A 21,768-nucleotide genomic window follows, 5' to 3' on the forward strand; every position below is an offset into this window, starting at 1 on the left:
TATGCACGAAACTTCAAGAGAAACTAATCCCAATTTTTGCAAGATTTGTATGCATTAATCTATACGAGACACCAGTCGTGTTTGCTACAAGATTTGTAGGCATCAACTTAAAGGAGATACCACTTTACCTAAATTGATAAAGTGCTTTGATAAAGTGTCTAAATTTTCATTGTTTAGTGAAGAACAATCATTGTTGTTAAAGGGTAAATAGAATGCATAATACAATGTGACATTGCATGCATTGAATGCATCTTTTTCTGCATGCGTTGTGATTATTCCTTTTAGCTGTGATGGATTATAAGCCAATGTTCCATTATGTATGCATACTGTTGTAGCTCCTAGAGACAACCTTGGATTGCTTACAAGACTAGTGCCTCGGCACACTTAGATTCTGTGTGTCTCATATGATTTTCTAGAAATGGAGACATCACATATAGTTTGTATCTATATATATATATATATATATAGGGTTGGTTCATTGATGCAGGAGCATCTGGTTAACAGGGCGGAGATAGAAAGAAGGTTGGCATGGTTTCTGAGAAGGACAGAGAACACAGCTCACTGGACGGACAACATGTCTGTCTTTACTTTTTATCTGTTGTTTTTATTTTACTTTTCTATTTAAAATGCCTAGAATAATGTAATGAGTTCTAATTAGGAATAGTAGTATTAGTTAGAATCATTCGTTGCCGAACAGTTATATACTGTTGTAAATACAAGCAAAGGAAAACATGCTAGTTATGAATAAGTTTCAAATATGAAATAACTAATGTAACTGACAACAGAACAACTAACAGCAGTTATCCAACTGTTCGAGAACAGTGATACAAAAAGGAGGAAAACAAGCCCAATACGGGTTCGAGGGTGAAAGATAATTAACAGAAAGACTGTACAATTCAACGCTGTTTTATTTTATTTTATTTTATGTTGCAAACACTGTTACATTTTCATGACAGATTTCGAACCCGAGAGGGAAGACAATTAAACAAACGAAAGGTTACACCAACCGGTACAGGCCACGCAATTACAACGTCTCAGGTAAATACATATTCAACAAGTATGCAAACGAAACCACAAGGGCGATTCAAGATTTCTTTTCGTATAAATTCACGGGGTAAACATAACTATTAAAAGTCTGTCTCAGCATTACAAATTATTGTTCAACATAACTTCAAACCCTACCCAGTTCGCAGGCATGGGGATTGACAGGGTTATGAACAAAAGCCCACAGTAAGAAGTTACCAAACCTAGTACCCAACAAACAAACCAACAGTCCATACAAGAATCCAACCTAGTACAGCTGAAGTAGAAGAACAATTCTACCCGTATACTATCCAGATTGGCCGGAAGCCCAAAGCGTTTAGCCCAACGAACAGCTCCACCTGCATAGGGACGAATAGAGAAAGGGTCAGTTACCATCCACCGAAGAAAAACAAGAAGCGGAAAATTTGAAAGGGACTATCGAGAAAGTTAACAAGGAACATTGCCTGAAGGTGAGCCGTAGCTGCAGAACAAACCCTCAAACGGACGATCCCCTGCTCACAGAGGAGTCGGGCCATTAGTCCCAAAACAAACAACAAAAATAAAGTCTAGCAAGGAACGGGAGCTTACCAGCTAAGATAGCAGAGGGACGAACAGAGTAAGCCGCACAACCCATCGACCTTGGAAGCTGATGAACCGAGACTGTAACCAATGTTCCATTAACTTTACAGTTCTCGAATAACCATGAACTTTTGTGAGATACAAGCAAATAGTGAACTAAAAGCACCGTGACAAACATCAAAGCCGGAAAATACACCACAACGATAGAGGAAACATATATATAAACAGAACCATAGCTCGAACCTTACCAAAGCGACACCAGACAGTCGAAAGCATACATGCCCAGACTTGGAACAACAGAAACCATGAATGCAATCAAATGCTTGCTACACAGTCGACCGGGCAGGCAAGGTTCACATATTTCACGCGGACATTATAGTAGTTACAAATAAAATCGCCAGAGACTGCAGAGCTAAACGACTAGGGTAACAATGACTACCCAAGGGGCGCGAACAGGGTAAAACCCAAACCGAGGCAACTTTCCAAGATCTCGAGGAGGGACAGTTGTCCGCCCGATAGACCATCAAAGTACACATGTCGTAACCCAAGGAGATTGAAAATCAAACCATATTTATTACCAAATCAATTATATTACCGTCCGGTTCATAAGTGCATTTACACATCAGCTTTGGAACGGCGGGACCACGTGGGCTGGCCCCATCAAGTGGTATCAGAGCAGCATTTTGAGGAAGTAGAGGAAGATGGAAGTACAAAGACGAGGACGTGGGAGAGGTGCACGCAGAGGAGCAGATGAAGGATTGAGAGTATAGCTGAGAATCCTTACAGCTCACTTGGAAGCAGTAGAGGTGGGTAGGCGAAGAGACCCGGAACTTGGGGATGACAGTGAAGATGAGGTAGCAACTGTTACAAATGGGTCAGAGGAAGAAGCCCCAGAGTTGAGGCTATTGCGATCAATTCTGTTAGCCAGCAGCAAACCCAAACCGGAGATCCCTAACTATGATGGCAGTCTGTCCGTAGATGTCTTGCTGGATTGGGTAAGTGAATTAGACAAGTATTTTGAAAATGAGGAGATCAGTGAGGACAAAAGAGTTAGATTTGCTGCGACCAAGCTAAAAGGACTCGCTGCCCTATGGTGGGATAGTGTCCAAGCGGACAGAAGGCGGATGAACAAACTGCTGATAAGAAAGTGGCCAAGGATGGTGGCAAAACTGAAGGGTAGATTTTTGTCTAAAGACTACCAGGTTGAACTTTATCAGCGAGTACAAAATTTAAGGAAGAAAGGTATGACTGTACAAGAGTACACAAAAGAGTTTTATCGTGTAAATTTACGTGCTGGTTATACAGATGATACTCCCGAAAAAACAGCGAGGTACGTGAATGGCTTGAGGATGGAAATATTGGACGAGATCAGCATTCTCTCTCCCCGAAGTATTGAAGAAGCCTTTCAGAGTGCTATAAAGGCGGAGGAAAAAATCAACAGGAAACAGAACAACAAGAGAGGGAGAGGAAATGGCAGAGGACGAGGACAGTCCTACGGCAGAGGGAGAATTGCCGCAAACAGCGAAGAAGGCAGCAGTTCCAGAGCTTCAGGGACAGCAGAGAAGGGAGAAAGCACCAGAGGAGGTCGGCCATATCAGCGGGGACGAGGAAATGGCCGCGGAAGAGGGACCAATGTCCAGTGCTACAGGTGCCATAAGTGGGGGCACAGATCCTTCGAATGCCCGGAAGCTGAGCATGCTGGCCAGAGGGGAACATTTGTTGCGCAGCCTGAGGAAGCTGAAGCACAACCCTAGGAGGTAGAAAACATGGCAGAAACATGGGAAGCTTTAATTTTGAACAAAGTGCTGTTGAAACCAGCCAAGGAGGTGGCTGAACAGACCCAGCGAAAGGCATTGTTCCGACCAGTTTGCAAATCACATGGGAAGTGCTGTAAATTGATAATAGACAGTGGAAGTACAGACAATTTGGTTGCCACCGAAATGGTGGAAAAGCTGGGACTGAAGCGGCTTAAACACCCCACGCCTTACAAGGTGTCGTGGCTACAGAAAGGCCACCAGCTATTAGTTGATGAATAGTGCGAGGTTGAATTTCACATTGGCAAATATCACGACACGGTGGTCTGCGATATTATGCCAATGGACGTGTGCCATATACTGCTTGGGAGACTGTGGCACTATGATCGGAAGGTGACACATGATGGGAAGACAAATTGTTATAAATTTGTGAAAGATGGGATCAAACATACGCTTGTACCCATCAAGGAGGAGGATGCAGTGGAACCGAGTGGAACAAAGGCACTGTAATTGGAGGGAAACAGTTTGTGAAGCAGATTGAGGAAAATGAGGTCAATTATGCAATTGTAAGGAGGACAAGACCGATGTTGCTGAACACAGAAAAATCAGAATTGCCTATAGAAATTCAGGAGTTGTTGAACGAATTCCAAGACATTGTAGTTGACGATCTGCCAGATAAGTTGCCTCCCAAGAGGAGTATTAACCATCATATTGATTTTATACCTGGAGCAAGCTTGCCAAACAAGGAAGCGTATAGGATGAGTCCGAAAGACAATGAAGAAATTCGTAAAGAAGTGCAGGAGTTGCTGGATAAGGGATTGATCAAAGTTTGAGCCCTTGTGCAGTACCAACAGTACTTGCACCTAAGAAGGGTGGAGAATGGCGAATGTGTACACATTCGCGGGCTATTAATAAAATCACGATTCGATATAGATTTCCCTTACCCAGGATGGACGACATGATGGACTGTCTTAGTGGGGCAGCTTATTTTACAAAAGTAGATCTGAAGAGTGGTTATCATCAAATCAGGATTAGAGAAGGAGATGAGTAGAAGACAGCGTTCAAGACCAATGAAGGACTGTACGAATGGCTGGTCATGCCATTTGGATTAAGCAACGCTCCTAGTACCTTCATGAGATTGATGAATGATATGTTAAAGGAATTTATTGGCAAGTTCGTGATAGTTTATCTTGATGATATCTTGATTTTCAGCAGAACGAAGGGGAACATCTTCAACATGTTCGAAAGGTGTTAGAGAAGTTACAACAGAACAAACTGCTGATAAACTTAAAGAAATGCACTTTCCTGCAGAAGGAGCTGGTCTATTTGGGGTTTGTAGTTGCAGAAAATGAATTGAAGATGGACCCAGAAAAGATTGCAAGAATTATAAATTGGCCGTCACCGAAGAGCTTATTTGAGGTACGTAGTTTTCACGGACTGGCAAGCTTTTATCGGAAATTTATTAGAAATTTCAGTGAAATCTGCGCACCAATGTTAGAGACCATCAAAAAGGCTAGTCAGCCTTTTTGTTGGACCAAGGTGTCAGAAGACAGTTTTCAGCTTTTGAAGCGGAAGATCACGGAGAGGCCAATCTTGAGGCTGCCCGATTTTAATAAACTTTTTCAGGTTCGATGTGACGCAAGTGGAACAGCTATTGGCGTTGTGCTCAGTCAGGAAGACAGACCAGTGGCATTTTTTAGTGAAAAACTAAATGAGAGTTGGCAGAAATATTCCTCATATGGCAAGGAATTTTATGCAGTGGTCCAAGCTTTAAAACATTGGAGACACTACCTGCTGGGCAATGAGTTCGTTTTGTTTTCTGATAATTCGGCATTACAATATGTAATGCAGCAGCACAAGTTAAACCATAAGCACGCCAAGTGGGTAGAATACTTGCAAAGTTTTACTTTCGTGTTAAAACACATAAGTGGGCAAGCCAACAAAGTGGCAGATGCTTTGAGCAGAAGAGCCTTGCTCTTACAGGAAAGTAGCATACAGGTGATGGGATTCGAACATCTGAAGGATTTGTACCAGACGGACACAGATTTCAAGAAAGCTTTTGAAGCCTGCCAAAATCCCGTATTGAGGAATGCAAGCCCATGGTTAGACTATAATTTACAAGAAGGATTATTGATCCGAGGTGGGCAGTTATGTATCCCGGACTGTTCAATGAGGGAGAATTTAGTACGGGAGAAGCATAGTGGTGGATTAGCGGGACATTTTGGCATCAACAAAACTTTGGAGCAACTCGGACATTTTTATTATTGGCCTAAAATGAGCAAGGATGTACAAAGATATGTAAACAGGTGTAAAGTCTGCCAACTGTCAAAAGGACACAGTCAGAATACTGGACTTTACACACCACTACCTGTTCCAAGCAGGCCATGGGACTCGGTCAGCATTGATTTTGTTCTCGGACTGCCTAGAACACAGCGGGGGTATGATTCGGTAATGGTGGTGGTAGACAGATTTTCGAAAATGGCTCATTTTATACCTTGCCGAAAAACTAGTGACGCCACGTATGAAGCACACCTGTTTTTCACAGAGGTTGTTAGATTACATGGCCTACCCAGAACTATCATTTCAGACAGGGATGTAAATTTCACGGGACACTTTTGGCGCACCCTGTGGAAAAAGTTGGGCACGCAATTGAATTTCAGCTCTGCGTATCATCCGCAGACTGATGGACAAACGGAAGTGGTGAACAGGAGCTTGGGGAATTTATTACGGAGTTTGACTGGAGAAAATTCACGATTATGGGATCGAGCTCTTGCCCAGGCAGAATTCGCTTATAACGATTCACCCAATCGTAGCACCGGACTTAGCCCATTTCAGATTTTGTATGGCATGCATCCTCCGGGAATACATGAACTGCGAGATTTGGGAAAGCTGGAACGAAGAAGCACGGATGGGGAAGATTTTGCAGAAGCAATGAGCAAGCTTCATGAAAAAGTCAAACTAAGGTTGCAGGACAGCGTACAGAAATACAAGCAGCAAGCAGACTCAAAGCGACGAGAGGTGAATTTTAATGTTGGAGACGAGGTCCTTGCACATCTGCGCCGGGAACGGTTTCCTAAGGGCACATATAATAAGTTAAAATATAAGAAAATTGGTCCAAGCAAGATCCTACGAAAATTTTCAGCCAACGCTTACGAGATTCAGCTGCCACCTGACATAGGCATATCACCTATTTTCAATGTGGCGGATCTATTCCCATATAATGCCCAAGCAGAGGATGATAGTGCGGTTCAGCCAGAACGTGACACCCAATTTGGAGGCAGTTCTTGGAAGAAACAGTTACCTTCGGCCCGGACCCATGAGATTGAAGGGATCCTCAGCACCCAGGTAACCAAGAAGACGCGCAGGAAGGAATATCTGTGTTACCTCGTCAAGTGGAGAGACCGTCCAATGGAGGACAACTCATGGCTCTACGCGGCACAGATACAGAAGGCTGATTATTCGGTGGAGGAACTCATGGAACGGAGCCATGAAATTCTTTTACCCCGGGAGCCTGATGCAGGAGCATCTGGTTAACAGGGTGGAGATAGAAAGAAGGTTGGCATGGTTTCTGAGAAGGACAGAGAACACAGCTCACTGGACGGACAACATGTCTGTCTTTACTTTTTATATGTTGTTTTTATTTTACTTTTCTGTTTAAAATGCCTAGAATAATGTAATGAGTTCTAATTAGGAACAGTAGTATTAGTTAGAATCATTCGTTGCCGAATAGTTATATACTGTTGTAAATACAAGCAAAGGAAAACATGCTAGTTATGAATAAGTTTCAAATATGAAATAACTAATGTAACTGACAACAGAACAACTAACAACAGTTATCCAACTGTTCGAGAACAGTGATACAAAAAGGAGGAAAACAAGCCCAATACGGGTTCGAGGGTGAAAGATAATTAACAGAAAGAAATATATTCATTTTTTCTCAGTGCACAAACAGTTCCTACGTGCGTCCTCAAAGACTGTACAATTCAACGCTATTTTTTTTTTAATTTTATTTTATGTTGCAAACACTGTTACATTTTCATGACAAATTTCGAACCCGAGCGGGAAGACAATTAAACAAACGAAAGGTTACACCAACCGGTACAGGCCACGCAATTACAGCGTCTCAGGCAAATACATATTCAACAGGTATGCAAACGAAACCATAAGGGTGATTCAAGATTTCTTTTTGTATAAATTCAAGGGGTAAACATAACTATTAAAAGTCTGTCTCAGCATTACAAATTACTGTTCAACATAACTTCAAACCCTACCCAGTTCGTAGGCATGGGGATTGACAGGGTTATGAACAAAAGCCCACAATAAGAAGTTACCAAACCTAGTACCCAACAAACAAACCAACAGTCCATACAAGAATCCAACCTAATACAACTGAAGTAGAAGAACAATTCTACCCGTATACTATCCAGATTGGCCGGAAGCCCAAAGCGTTCAGCCTAACGAACAGCTCCACCTGCATAGGGACGAATAGAGAAAGGGTCAGTTACCATCCACCGAAGAAAAACAAGAAGCGAAAAATTTGAAAGGGACTATTGAGAAAGTTAACAAGGAACATTACCTGAAGGTGAGCCGTAGCTGCAAAACAAACCCCTCAAACGGACGATCCCCTGCTCACAAAGGAGCCGGGCCATTAGTCCCAAAACAAACAGCGAAAATAAAGTCCAGCAAGGAACGGGAGCTTACCAGCTAAGATAGCAGAGGGACGAACAGAGTACGCCGCACAACCCATCGACCTTGGAAGCTGACGAACCGGGACTGTAACCAATGTTCCATTAACTTTACAGTTCTCGAATAACCATGAACTTTTGTGAGATACGAGCAGACAGTGAACTAAAAGCATCGTGACAAACATCAAAGCCGGAAAATACACCACAACGACAGAGGAAACATATATATAAACAGAACCATAGCTCGAACCTTACCATAGCGACACCAGACAGTCGAAAGCATACAGGCCCAGACTTGGAACAACAGAAACCACGACCGCAACCAAACGCTTGCTACACAGTCGACCGGGCAGGCAAGGTTCACATATTTCACCACGGACATTACAATAGTTACAAAGAAAGTCACCAGAGACTGCAAAGCTAAACAACTAGGGTAACAATGACTACCCAAGGGGCGCAAACAGGGTAAAACCCAAACCGAGGCAGCTTTCCAAGATCTCGAGGAGGGACAGTTGTCCGCTCGATAGACCATCAAAGTACCCATGCCGTAACCCAAGGAGATTGAAAATCAAACCATATTTATTACCAAATCAATTATATTACCGTCCGGTTCATAAGTGCATTTACACATCAGCTTTGGAACGGCGGGACCACGTGGGCTGGCCCCATCATTCATTCACCTAAAGGAGTAACACATGAATTTCTAGTACTTCTTCACATGTACAAATCTCAGAAATATGCCTAAAACAGTGGAGGTTGAGTAGTTCAAAGACTTATAGTTTTATAAGCTTTCTAGAGCAAATGATAGAGGAAAAGAAGAAAGAGAAACTCATCATATGGAGCATAAGGCTTCAAGAATTCTACACTTAACACATAGATCTTGAGTCATTAAAAGTTTCTATACTTATTTGAGTTTCAAGCAGATATAGTGGACAATAAACATACTAGGTGCTATTATTCATGTAGCACAACTATTAAAGATATAATTCAATAATCCATATAGGCACATGCATTAATAATGTTGATGCAAATGAATCTGTGATATAATTACAGGCACTTGCATTAACTTATCGATACAAATGAATCTATGAGGAAGGCTTGAAATATTACTAACAGCTATGATTACATGAATTCCGAGAAGAAGTATGAACATAAAATGGGTTTAATAGAGGGATAACATACTGTAATACTTGAAGGGGGCATCACCACCATTTCACTGATATCCTGAAAGATCTGTATTACAAAGCCATACAATCTGAAAATAACATGTAGTGTTTTCTTCAGAATTTCTCGTACACTAGCTATAAGTGGAGGATGTGCTCTTCATTAGTTTTGGACAAGACTGTGATGTCTTTGAAGTAGACCACCATGAATTTGTCTTGCTCTCCTACGAAATCTATGTCCATGGCTCTTTGAAATGTGGCCCCTGCATTTATCAGCCCAAAAGGTATGTGGGCATACATGAACGTTCCCCATGGGGTGGTGAAAGCAATTTTCTTTTGATCCTCAGGGTGTACTACCACCTGGTTGTAGCCCAAGAATCCATCCATCATGGATATTTTGGCTGAACCAACCACCTTCTACAATATATGATCCATCTTGGGCAGTGGGTAGTTATCTTTCAGCAATGCCCTATTTAGATTTCGTAAATCAACACATAGCCTTATCTCTCTACTCTTTTTCGGGACATGGACTAGGTTGGCCACACATTCAGAGTACCTTAAAGGCACTATAATCTTTGCCTGTAGCAACTTTCTCACTTCTTTTTCAATGGAGGGGAGAAAGAGTTGATTTATCAGCCTGAGTTTCTGTTTTCAAAGCTTCATTTCACTCTTCAAAGGAATCTTATGTTGAATGATGTTAGTATCAAATGCTTTCAAATCTTCATAACACCAAGAAAATACGTCCTTGTAAATTTTGAATAGATTTAAATACCTTTATCTGTATTGCAAGGGGATTCCTTTTCATAGCTTGATCATTTGGGATTCCTCCTCTGATCTGATGTTGCAGTCTTCTACTTGATCATCTATCTTCAAGGCCATTGGTTTGGAGGCTATGTCGTCCTTATTAAAAATCCTTTGCAGTGGGACTAGTCTGCGAGGGATGGTATTCCCTTTCCATTGCAAAATTTTGCACCCAGGCCACTGTGTCTTTCCACGAAGTGGCTTCTTGATCTTCTTCTTCTTCTTGATCTATGGTGGAGTGGGAAAACTCCCCATCTACTTCTATGAATCTTTTCACTTCCTCGGCTTCCCTGAATACCTGCGAGTGTTTGACATTATCAGGTATTGAAAGTCTGTATCTAACTTCCACCTCATATATGACGAGTGGATTTTGTGGGGGCCTGAAAGTGCTTGCCGCTATCGAAAGAGAATTAGCAATCATGTTTTCTTCCTTAGGTAGAAACTGGATATTAAAGGCCAGGAATAAATTATCGATTAGATCCCACACTTCATTCTAGTACATCCTCAGTTTGGGGTGTTTGGTCTGGCATTGATTTCTTATTTGCCTCACGACCAACTCAGAGTCTCCATAGAGCGCTAGGCATTCGATATTAATCTTTTTTGCCATTCGTAACCCAAGGAGCAATGCTTCATACTCCACTACGTTGTTGGTCATCTCAAATTCCAGCTTGAATGAGAGGGGTATTGGGCTACCCTCTGGAGATACCAACAATATTCCAGCTCCATTTCCCTCTTTTCAGTTTTCTCCGTCAAAGTACAATTTCCATACTTCATTTTCATTTAAGTGCAGGTATGCCAACTACCTTGTCAAGTGTATTGATGCTTCTTCTAAGAGGTTCTCATCTTCTTCTAAGCATAGGCAGGAGAGGTCGCTTTCTTCTCCATGAGCTGGGGAGTTTTCTGAGCCTTTAGCTTGGGTCACAGTTTTCACAAACCTGGATTCTCTGTATAGCCTCCTTTGCTCACCTCTAAAAGTGGGAATTGTGGCATAAGTTAAATCTATTCATAGAGCCCCCCTCCTTGGAACCCCGAGATCTTGATAAGAGCATTCCGAACCGAGGAGGAATATTGGCCACCACTATCTCTATTACCACACTCTTCACTCAGATCTAAGCTAGGTTCACAACCAGGTCGTTTATCATCCCTAAGCACTTGACTCTCTTGGAGTCGAAGGAGTACATGTCCTTGTATGGTATGGTGACCTCCAAGCCCAGCTATTCCATTACCGCTAGTAGCATGAGTTTTTGTGAGGCTCCAGAGTCCAACATGTAGTTGTGTAATAAAATATCATGGATCACCAAAGTCACATAGAAAGGTGCAATAAAAGGATCATGTTCTTCTACATGCGACCCAAAAACGACCATTGGCCTCTCCTCTTGGAGGTTTAAACTATCATGGGTTGGTACTGAGATAGAGGGATGCATGAATTGAGAGACTTGAGCTTTATAAGTAGGCTGCTTTAGAAGCTCAATCAGAGGGACAAGAATCTTTACCTTTTCAAGCTCCTTCTGGAGATTGAATGTAGGTTGGAATTTTTCTAAACCTCCAGGCTCTGTTCCTTCTTCATTACCAGTGGCAGTTTTCAGTGGAGCAAGTGCTTCCTTGTCAATGTGTCCCTTTGTTGTATTTATTTCCTTATTTGCAGAGAATTTCATCCTAGAAGGGTCAGGATTTAGCTTGCCTTTCCCTTTGTCTGGTACTAGAGGAATAACTTGGGGAGTAGTTTCCTCCTATTGCTCTGGTTCTCTTTACCTCTTCTTTGAAGATATTAGATTATATTTACGTTGTGCTTGTGCTTGCATGAACTCTGCAAACTATTTGCAATAATAATCTATATCTTCCTCATTTGCTGCTTCTCCATCACAACTGACCTCTTGGTGAACCATATTCTCCTTTCCTTCTTCAGGAAAGAAGAATATAAGTTTCCCTGCATCTCATGTGTATCCAAAAATTGCTCATTGGGACCATCTTCTAAGTATGAAGGATGAGGGATCTGGTCGAGTTGCTCCTTTCTCTCCCTTGGAAGTATTTTCAGTGGAGGTCTTCTATACTGTGGGTTGTAACCCTGGTTGTTGACTTGATCATTTTGTTTGGAGAGGCTCTTGTTTTCAATATCAAGCTTTCCAACCTTCTATGATATATTGCTGATAAGTTTTTCTAGTTCATCCATCTTCAGGTCTACTGATTCCTTATCTCGACCAGAGGAAGATGCCTCTTCTTTCCCTCTTTATTCTCAGTAGGTTCTTGCTTTTATCTTGACTTTCTTGCTGAGGCGAAATTTTCCTCCACCTCAAGTGCATCGATTTGGAGTTGAACTAGAGTGATAGACTTCCTTTCCCTTAGAGTAAAGCCAAATTCATACTCAAATACTCCCAAAAAGGCTACTCGAGCAATAGCTGGAGGTGGCTTTATCTTAGCTGGCAGGTTATTGTATTGCTTGTTGAACCTCTGTATAAATTTTGAGATATCCTCTTTTGGCTTCTTCTTTATGGTGTTAAACTTCGTGAGTAGGTATTCATGGTTTCTCTTTTCACCCTATTTCTATGTGAAATAGCTTTCAAGTTCCTCCGAGGTAGTGATGGAGGCATTGGGAAGGGATTTGAACCACTTTCTAGCCTCTCCAATGAGGGATTGTACAAAAAGTCTCATGACCACCATCCAGTTGTTCCACGTTTATGTTCTTGGCAAAAGCACTGAAGGTTTCAATGTGACTATGTGTCGTGTTATCATCTTCCCCATTGAACCTAGGCAGATGCTTTAGGTAGTCCTAGGGCATTGCACTCAGAGGTTGAGGTAAATTAAGAGGTGCATATTTATTTAGCAAAAAGACTGGAAGAGCCATCTGGATTAATGGAGGGGGAGTAAGACTTGATTGAGGAACTTGGCGGAAAAACACAGTGGTAGGAGTGGCTAGACTGAATGCAGGGTATGTCAGGGCCTTAGGAACAAATCCTGAATAGTGAGTAACAATGGGCTGAGAGTTGGATGAGGAAGCTTCAAAGGCTAGTGAGATGGTAGTATTAGCAGGGGGAGTTTTCTCTTTCCAGACTTTCTTGAAAATTATTTTTCCCGGGTCAGATACGAATGGGGCTTTCTGCTAAGATATATTTGAGCGAGTGTGAGGTCTTTTAAAACCCAGGATGATGAATGATAATGGGTGGTGTGGAGTCGCCAAGGTGATTTGGATGCAATCAGAGCATACTTCGCTCACCTACACAAAGAGTTCTCAACTTGTCGTATCCCGAGGGAAAAATCCTTCAATACGTTCCCTGGCAATGACACCAAAAGATGTTGTAGCTCCCAGAGACAACGTTGGATTTCTTACAAGACTAGTGCCTCGACACACCTAGATTCTGTGTGTCGAGACATCACATTTAGTTTGTATATATATATATATATATATATATATATATATATATATGGGTTGGTTCTCACATTTAGTTTGTATATATATATATATATATATATATATTGGGTTGGTTCATTCACCTAAAGGAGTAAGACATGAATTTCTGCTACTTTTTCACATGTACAAATCTCATAAATATACCTAAAACAATGGAGGCCAAGGACTTAAATTTTCAATATGATATTTCTATTTTAGCATTTTAGTCTATTGCAGCATGCTTATCGAAGACGAAAGGAATTGTAAATATAGAAAATCTCATCCTATTCCTCAACAGCATATCCATTAGACTTGCCAGCCCTTGACAAAGAGCCAAGCGCAAGGTGGGCAATGAGCAGACTGCAGAATCATCTGAAAGCTCTTTGCGCGGTCTGCTTCTGATTTGTTAAATAAATACCCTGCTTTTCATTTATTACACTCTGTTCCAAATTGCCGTGGGATGTTGATTCAGCTCTAGTATTGGGGACTGGCCATTAAGAGTTGCTGAGCACAACCCAAGGTCCATAGGCTTGCTGCTGAGGACAGTGATGTTAGTATTATGAGTTTGAGAAGATAGGAATTTAGTTATCATGGCATTAGAAGGTAATGGAAATTATGTGTTTGATGATCTCACAAGGTTTCTACTAATTCAGCCCCGAATTATCAAACATCTCCCGCGAGTTCGCTTTCTGCCATTGTGGGCTGTGTTGTGAGCATGAACCACCATTCATCTGTTCAAGCAACAGCACAGTGCTCCTTTCGACCTGTTAACTCTTCTTATAACTTAGATGAACTCTTGCCATTTTCAGTCCAAGTCCTGGACAACGTGAACAGAAGAAACGCAGCGGGATTGTCCAGCACTCCTTCAATTGATTTATGCACCAAAAGTTTTTAAGAAGTTTTGCACACTTTAAGGGGTAAAGCTAAAGTATACTATCCTATATTCGCTGCAGCAGAATTCGATTACAGAGGAAGAATAAAAATCAGTTGAGAGTGCAAGGTGCATGCTCAAGGGTGCTGGATTGTTGAACTCGTTCCATGCAGACGAAAGTTTCTGACGTAGCATATGTTCAGAACAAGCTACCCACTTCAGCATTGCAGAAGAAAACCCCTTGAGATATGGCATGGAAAAGAAACTCAGAATAAAACATTTGGGGACCTATGGAATTCCACAGTGCACATAATATGGATGATAAACAAACAAAATTGGATGACACTGTCATAATATGTTAATACCCAATAGGCTGTCATAATATGTTAATACCCAATAGGCCGTCAGCATTATGACCTAGTGAACTATAAGAATGTAAAGAGATGGGATGTTATCTAGAGTGAAGACGAGTGAAGATGTAAGACGAAAGAAACTGTAAATATAGCAAATCTTGAAATGGATTGAGAAACGCAGCAGGATTTTCCAGCACTGCTTTGATTGATTTATGCATCAGAAGTTTTTCACACTTTTAAGGGGTAAAGCTGAAGTATACTATCCTATATTCCCTGCAGCAGAATTCGATTACAGAGGAAGAACAAAAATTAGTTGAGAGTGCAAGGTGCATGCTCAAGGGTGCTGGATTGTTGAACTCCTTCCATGCAGAGGCAGTTTCTGACATAGCATATGTCCGAACAAGCTACCCACTTCAGCCATGCAGAAGAAAACCCCTTGAGATATGGCGTGGAAATGGATATGGCGTGGAAATGGAAAACAAGCTCAGAATAAAACATTTAGGGACCTTTGGAATTCCACAATGCACATAATATGGATGAGAAACAAACAAAATTGGATGACACTGTGAAGTGCAACATAATACGTTATGACCCAATAGGCCGTCAGCATTATGACCTAGTGTACTATAAGGATGTAAAGAGATGGGATGCCATCTAGAGTGAAGACGAGTGAAGATGTATAGCAGTAACGACTGGGAACAATAGATGCAAAACCTGAATTGAAAAATGTTGAAATATTAATCTTCAGTTTTGATTACATTCGCTTCATATGGATTACAATAGTCCCTGCTGCCTTATGGCAGGGACTAAAAGGGATTGCTTGAACATGCATAAGAGATAATTGCCGAACAGTGAGGGACTTTGGTGGAGAGCTCCCATTTTCTGTGAAAGAAACAAATTGAAACGATAGGTACCGGGAAAATGAGTATTCCTACATGTCCCCTGGGCGCTGTGATGCGTTTTCTTTCAAAATATCTAGGAGGACAGGTTTTGGTGGTGATCCTGGAATCTAATCTCAGTCTGTTGTTTTTTGTGACCTTTTTTAATACTTCCAGTTTGTTATTTTTTATGCTTACAGTTTGATAGGGGAAGGATATTATTTCTGAAGGGTGAGAATGTTTTCCTCACACCTGGACAAAGGCTTCCAGTAGATTGACTGATGATATAGAACTACAAATTATGTAACTGCTTTTTATTTTACAATGAAAGATAGCTGTATTTTTTCCTTGCTGAGAAAAAGGTACCGGGAAAATGAAACAGTAGGTACCGGGAATTTTTTTATGTGAAACCGATTGAAATTTTGGTGGAGAGCTTCCATTTTTTGTGAAACAAACAAATTGAAACAAGTTTCAATAGGTATGGGGAAAATTTTATGTGAAAGAGATTGAAAAAATGTGTCATAATATCTTTTTAAAAGAATAAAAGAATAGATATACAGGTCGGGACGCATCTACAGGCATAGTGGATGCACCACCGTCTTCTTCCTACGCCCGTAGGATTAGGATCACAAAAATGATTATACCAAAGGATGGCAAGTTTTGGTAGTCGGATCCCACATAGCCGGCAGCAGATATGCCCGTCCATTAACTCCGCGGGCATTGTAGCTCGCCCCACTTGTTTTATCCATCAGAAGCTCCCCGGGGAAGCCCGGGTAAGCCCCCTTTCCATATATTCCAGAGGAGGCGGAGACGGCCTCTAAAGGTGCAGCGGCATCCCCTTGGAAGTAGCCGGTGTTGAACAGCGGCAATGTTTTCCAAGCATTACAACACTGGATGTGGATGTGGATGGGGTGGCCTTGTCGTTAGAGCGGGTGCCCTCGTACTTGTGCGTGGGCTGCTGCTTTTCCCTCTGAGATCTTTGCCCCAAGAGATTGTACAAAGTCCCCCACAATGGAGCGTTGAAAGGGGGTGAACTGCCCATACCAAATCAAATGGACGGGGATCACCCCACTGGCAGAGAGCAGAGGACCATCATGGTAAGTCAAAACAACAGATGCCTCCTCCACCAAAGCAGCAAGTTTCCTGGACTGTCCAGGAGCAGGAGTAGCAGGAAATGCACATAATATCGCGATATAAAACGCGCCCATCTGCAGGATCACACAGTCGAGGCCGCGAACCACAAGCAGCTATTTGAAGGCAAGCTGATAAAATACCCTGCAACCTTCACTATCACTATGGATCGATCAGAAGAAATCCAAAGGAATCAAACAATGAAGAAAGAAGCTACAATCAAAAAAGAAGTTACTGGTAGTGGGATACAGCAGGGAAGAAAATATGGTTGTGAGATTGATAGAGCAGGGAAGAAAAGATGGTTGTGAGATTGAAGAGCAAAGTAGAGGTATGAGGTTTAAGTAGGGGGAGCTGTGGAAGCGAAGGAGGAGGTGGTGACAGCGATGGACAGGTGGGTGCCATCCTGGGCGGCAGTAGAGAAATGATTAATATTCACCGCGTAGGTAAAATAGTTTGGAACATTCCAAATGCCAAATCCGTTAGAAAAAGTGATGTGGTGCGCCAAATCCGTTAGAAAAAGTGGTGTGGTGCGTGGAGATATTCCTAATTTCCTACTTCCTTCCCAATTTCCTCTTTTTCTATGTTTGGTAATTACTTTTTTCTTTCTTTTAAGGAAACCTTTTTGTGCTATTTGTATAGTCATATGCTTTGTGATTATATCTTTTTTCTTTCTTTTATTAGGAAACCTTTTCTGCTATTTGTATAGTTATATGTTTTGTGTTTATAATTATTATATTTGAGACTTTCAATATGATTTATTAGGAAACCTTTTTTGCTATGTGTATAGTTATATGTTTTGGGTTTATAATTATTATATTTGAGACTTTCAATATGATTTAATAGGTGAGTAAATCATTTGTATTATCTGTGATTTTTGTTTTGTTGCTCATAAAACTATTTTTTGAGGTTTTCACTGCTCTTCTATTTCTATTTCTCTAAGCTCTACAATTTATTTATTTTAAAAAAGAATTATTACAAGAAAGAAATATCCAAAGAAGAGATTTTAAATTCATTCTTGTTGATCTTGTGAGAAAAATCAACTCTCTATTGGTCTTCATCTCTTTTCCTTGTTATGCTTTCATCGTTAACAAATCCATTTAGAAAATCACATCTAGAATGAAGTTCATCTCCTTTCCTGGTGCCATGTTTATTGTTGAAGGGGCTCTTGAGAAAATTAGCATAACTTTTGGGGTTTTTTCATTTTCCTTTTCTTATGGCTTTGTGCTTGATTCTTCCTAAAAGGTCTTATGACGTTCCTTGTATAAAAGACCCATTTGATGAAAGGTGACCTTTGATGGCTGAGAATATCATCTAATATTTCGACACTCTTTCCAAAGTTCAAGCTTTGATTCGATTGAGCATTTGATTTATGTAGTTCCATTCTCAAGGAAATAAAATTTTCTTGTAGATTTTAATAATCTTCTTCATTTTCTTTCAACTAGATTCTCACTACTTATTTTATCATCTTTGCATCTTCTAGTTGTGTATTTAAGATAGAAATTGTTATTTCATCAAGATCATGATCCTTTTTCTTCTAGGGCACTAGCAAGTTATGCCTCAAGGTTTACTTTCCTATCAATATTATCATCCTTTCAGTCAATTCTCTCTTCTTGATTATATTCATCTTCTTTATCAACAATATTTGTGTTAGAAAGGAAGCTCTTCTTTATTAATATTAGATGCATATTTATCACTCTATTTTGAGGAGATAATATCTTCTCTGGAATAAAAACCATTCTTCTTGGAATACATTCCTCTTTTGTGTTTATATGAGTTGCTTCTATTTTGATGTTCTTCTTCCTCACATTTTGCATATGGACATTTAGCAACAAAATACTCTATTTTATCACAATTAAAACATTTGATTGGTAGATTACCTCGGTATTTTCCAAATCTTCTTTTCAACTTTCTCATAAATCGTGACTCTTCTACATCTGATTCATTTATGGAAGAATCATTAAATTTAAGTTCTTCTGTCTTCTTTGAAACTTTGAAAGCTACTTCCTTCAAAGTTTACTTTCCTTTTTCTATCTTGATTTCATATGTAGTGAAAATCCCATATAGCTCATCCATCTTCATATTTTCCATATCCTTTATTTCTTTAGTAGATGATATATTTGCATCAAATATTAAGGGGATAGATCTCAACACCTTCAATACAAGCATTGATTCCTCAACTTCTTCACCAGGTTCTCGGAAAGCATTAACAATCTCATCCACAGGAAGGAAGTAGACTGCAATATATTCTTTATCATTCACATTCAATCTTTTGAACTATCTTCTTTGGGTTTGAATTTTTTCTCTCTTCACCTTTTCATCTCCTTCACAATTATTTTGAAGTTTGTCCCAAATGTCCTTTCCATATTCACATGCATTACTTTGACAAACTCTTATTCAGATAGGCCATACAAGATGGAATTCGTGACCTTTCATTATTTATGCAAGCCTTCTTACCACCTTGATTAGATGGAGAAGTTGCTAGAGCTTTATAACCATCCACTATATATGTTCAAATGTAAAAAACAATGTACATTAGATAAGTCTTCATCCTTACCCTTCAGAAGGCATAATTTGTTCCATATAACTATGGAGCTTTGGTTGTGAATGAACCTTCTTCATTGATCATGGTCCCTCTAATATCTCCGTTATAGTGGTTGTACTACATTTGAAGGAACTTACTTCGATACCAAATATTGGATTCACACTTATACTTACCCAGGGACAATGGGTGTGCATGAATTAGTATAAGAAAATTTATATCTTATTTAAATAGTCATGAGTCATAACAAATAATCTCACATACAAAGCACAAGATATAAATGAGAATTTCTTTATAACAAATCTTTGTAGCCACCACCCTACTATGAAAAACTTTGTAGGAACTAACCTATAAGACATTCATCCCACCTGCTAAGATATTTGTAGGCATTAACTTATAAAGGAGACCAATCCCTTTTATTGCAAGATTTGTATGTAGTAACCTATAGGAGACACCAATCCCTTTTATTGAAATATTTGTAGGCACCAACCTATAGGAGACTTTAATCTCTTCTATTGCAAGATTTGTAGGGACCAAACTAGATAGGAGACACTAATCCCTTTTTCTCCAATATTTTTATGCACCAAACTTCAAGAGACACTAATCCCAATTTTTGCAAGATTTATATGCACCAATCTATACGAGACACCAATCGCGTTTGTCGCAAGATTTGTAGGCATCAACTTAAAGGAGATACCAATTCCCTTTGTTGCCACTTTTGTAGGGACCAAACTAGAGGAGACATCAATTCCCAAAGCTACAAATATTCATGGGCACCAGCCTACTTCATTTAGTATACTTGCTACTTCTACCTTCACCAGTCTTGTTAGTTGCTTACGCCTTCAATAGGTCTATTAGTTTCTTATGCCTTCACTAGATTTTTTTACTTCTTTTGCCTTCACCATCCCTGCTTGTTGCTTCTAGCTTCACTATTTCTACTAAATACTTCTACCTTCACCAAGTATGTTAACTTCTTTTGGCTTCACCAAGTCTACTTTCCCCAAAACTTGTTGTTCTTGGTCACTTCTCAAGAAAATACTTGTACACAATTTCATGTATCCAGTTTTGCAAATTTAATTTTGGATTTTTTACCTAAGGCACCTATGTATATATCCTCAGATATTTGAAAATTTCATAATATGAAAAGACCCTAAAAATAAGTTGTAGGAAAAATTCCAAGGTAACCTATTTGAAGCCGATTTAATGACTAGTAGGTAACTGTAATTTCCACATGACATATATATACAAGTATAGTGAACCAAAGTCTGAAATTTCTAACACAAGTACCTAGTGATCTGTTCTTTGTCTCCTGTATATTTTGAAGTCTAAAACCTCTCAGAAAAATGATTATAGAACAAATGTTAAGCTCACCTACCTGAAGCATATTTCTAGAGCATTTAGGAGCCCTAACTTCCTTATAGTATATCTCCCAAATTATAACAAACCAAGGTATGAAATTTATACCATAGGTATATAGTGATTTCTTCTCTATCTCCTCCATATTTCATAGTATGAAACATTTCATAAATAAAATTATATCAAAATTTTCAAGCTAATGTGTTTGAAGCATATTTCAAAAGCATTCAAGAACCCTCACTTCCTTAGAGTGCATTTTCGAAATTGTAGTGAAAAATGTCTAAAATTTATACCATAGGTACCTAGAAATATCCTCTCTATCTCTACTATATTTAACACTTTGAAACATAAAAACAAGATTGTTATATCAAAAATCCTAGGCTACCCTATATGAAGCATTTTTCAAAAGCATTCAGGAACCCTAAGTTCCTCAAAGAATATCTTTGCAATTATAGCGAACTAGTGTCTAAAATTTGTACATGAAGGTGTCATCTCCATCTCCTCCATGTTTCATCATATGACAAGATACTTATCTCATACAACTCTATGAATTTGTTTCTTTGATGCTTTCCAATGTTTACATTTGGAAATTCTATCCAAAAAATGCCATTTCAATTGTTAATGGATGAGTAGCATATGAGAATGCCTTCAATGTCATTGACTAATCCATCACTAGTATTGTGGTTTCCTGCATATAACTCAACTAACATGTTTTGTTTGACTATTATTGTTGACGACAATGCTATTGTCTTTTCAAAATCAAAATAATTTGATCCAACAATTTCATGCTCATCAATAACATTCAGTGTTATTTATTGACCATGTGCCAGTGAAAGCATTTTTGTATAATGATTATGAATATCCTTATTTTGGTAGAAAATGTATGGGAAAAGTGGATTTAAAGGTGGCAGCCTATGGCAATTGTCATTAATGTATGCAATATCCTTATCAATTTGTGTGTTTAATCTCATCCTATTTAGGACATTGATGAAGATCGGGTCTTTTTGATACATTGATATATATAGTTGATGGAATTTTATTTTCTCAGTCCAAAATCTATATGGAATTATGTTTTTGTTGATTCTTGGGTTTTAAAATATAAGAGAGTCTCTTACAGAGCTTACTTGGTAGATATCCCTAGAGAATATCATGTCAACATTAGCAAAATATGAAGTTGGTGTATGCAGGATTTGGCGGAGTCGCTTATCAATCTAATAAAGCGTTGTTGCACCAACAAGTGATGCCTCATC

Source organism: Pinus tabuliformis, chromosome J (genome assembly GCF_031772625.1).
Source record: "Pinus tabuliformis cultivar Carrire ecotype Pingquan chromosome J, CPIR1, whole genome shotgun sequence".
NCBI lineage: Eukaryota > Viridiplantae > Streptophyta > Pinopsida > Pinales > Pinaceae > Pinus > Pinus tabuliformis.